Source organism: Sinocyclocheilus anshuiensis, unplaced genomic scaffold (assembly GCF_001515605.1).
Source record: "Sinocyclocheilus anshuiensis isolate Anshui unplaced genomic scaffold, SAMN03320099.WGS_v1.1 scaffold1658, whole genome shotgun sequence".
Lineage (NCBI taxonomy): Eukaryota > Metazoa > Chordata > Actinopteri > Cypriniformes > Cyprinidae > Sinocyclocheilus > Sinocyclocheilus anshuiensis.
In genome coordinates, this window is record NW_015547302.1 from 961371 (window position 1) to 963621 (window position 2251).

The window sequence follows — 2251 nt, forward strand, 5'->3', positions numbered from 1 at the left end:
GATGTAAAATGAATCCCCGGGAAACAAATGTTAGTATTTTTAACGGTTCACAGACACTTATCCTTTCTAATTTAAAATAATCTTGTCGGTTAACGGTTAACGGTTAACAATCGGTTAACGAGTGTCAGTTGTCGGTTAGGAAAAATAACCAAAATGAACATCCCTATTTTTAGGTCTTGACATTTTGTACATACCGCCAAGTGTAGTGGGCTGACGGACCCGTTGTTCTCCTTGTCTCCTAGTGTGTTGAAGCACATCTCCAAAAGCTACAAAATCAAGAACAAAATATGTATATGAAGTAGGGGTTGAACGACTTCTGATTTTTTGAAGTCGACTTTTATGTGATGAAAGTCAAGTCGAAGTCGACTAGTCGCTGATGACGTCATTAATGAACAAATACGCTTTCAGAGTATGCATTTATTTGTCATTTGAACTGTTTGGAAACGGAGCGTAAATGTGGAAGTCCTTCAAAGATTTCTTATCCTGTTGCACTCTCTATAGGACCAGCGACTAGTCGATGTCAAGCTTAAAGCGTCATGGCAGAGCATTGAAGTCGACTAGTCGGTGCAACCCCTAATATGAAGCATGCATCAAGTTTTACACTAATAAAATTAGGTTAAAAATCACAGTGGACTATGTTAGAGTTAAAGGTCAATCTCACCAGCTCCAGGTTTTGTTTGTTGCCATGGGCTGCAGCATAATGCACAGCACTGTATCCTTTAGTGTTGCACAGAGATGGATCAGCACCATTATCCAACAAATGCTCCACACACCTGAAAGTATCAAAACACCTGGGATTCAAAGACTGAAATGATAAGCTGTAATAAATCAAAACATCTTTCTTCTTAGTTTACATACCATTCAAAAGTTTGGGGTCTGTAAGATTTTTTTTGTTTTTAAAAGAAACATTACTCTTATGCTCACCAAGTCAGCACTTCAAAACAGTAATTTGTGAAATATAATTTATAATAACGGTTTTCTATTTTAATATACAATTTATTATTACTCCAGTCTTCAGTGTCATATGATCCTTCAGAAATCATTCTAATATGCCTATTTGCTGCTCAAGAAAAATTTCTATTTATAATCAATATTGAAAACAATTGTGCTGCTTAATATTTTTGTGGAGTTTTTAATTTTTACTAATATCTTGTAATATTGTCAAATATCTTGTAATAATATTTTCTCCCAGACCTTAGTTTGAAACACCATGCAGTACCTTAATGAACCACTAGGGGTCTGCACACCCCTAGCAATAAACAAGGTTTTTATTGGGACAACTGATATTATCATCATTACCGTCTGGAGTGGAATCGTACTTACGATTCCACTCCAGACAGTCACTTGACACATATGTAATATACCAGTGCAAGCATAGATAATCTAAAATTTTTATTTTTTTTTATAATTAATTATATATATATATATATATATATATATATTATTCATGAGGTACAAAACTTTAATTATACAAAAAGCAGGCATCAAATTATTTTAAGAAACAAATATTTGTTGTAGACTTACAGGAAGGATTCCTTTTCCCCATCCTCTTGGTTCTTATGGGTGCTGGCATGGGGTCGGTCCGTTCTGAGAAAGACACCAGACATCAGTAATGCTTTGTACACCATGCCCTATTATATTTATTAGATGCAAGAAGATGTGTGGGCATGTGTGAGTGCATTTCACCTGCAGAACACAGTCGATGCAGCAGAGTAGTGTAGAGGTGTACAGCCAGAGCGGTCACGCTCATTGACCTCCGCCCCCGCTCCTACCAGAACCACCACACACTGATACCTACCATTAGCAGCTGCATAGTGCAACGGAGTCCTGGTGGAGAGACACAGAAATTTAAACACTCAACATACTGGTAAATCTCATACAAAAATTTCCATCATATTTCATGCCAAAATCCAGTATTAAAAAGAAGTAGTTGCACCGAATGCACTAAAATTTCAGCAACCGAAAAAGAAATTTTCTGAAAAACAATTATATAATTAAAAAGTTGATATAAAAACTGCCTTATGTACAGTGTAAATGTTTATATATGCAACTCAAATAAAAGAAAAATTATATTTGAGTGTTGATTATTAAAGGGGTCATATGATGTTGCTAAAAAGAACATTATTTTGTGTATTTGGTGTAATGAAATGAGGAGTGGCCGGTGGGCTTGCGGCAACCACACGTGATGACCCCGGGCTGGACTCTGCTTCGTCCACGGTGAAAGCCGATCCGGCGATCCACAGCGAGAAGT

The 2251-nt window shown here is 36.6% G+C and overlaps 1 pseudogene; it reads right to left on the reverse strand.

The window, feature by feature from the left end:
- Window positions 1-2251, reverse strand: part of LOC107701754 (serine/threonine-protein phosphatase 6 regulatory ankyrin repeat subunit C-like) — a 21221-nt pseudogene that overhangs the window by 6050 nt on the left and 12920 nt on the right.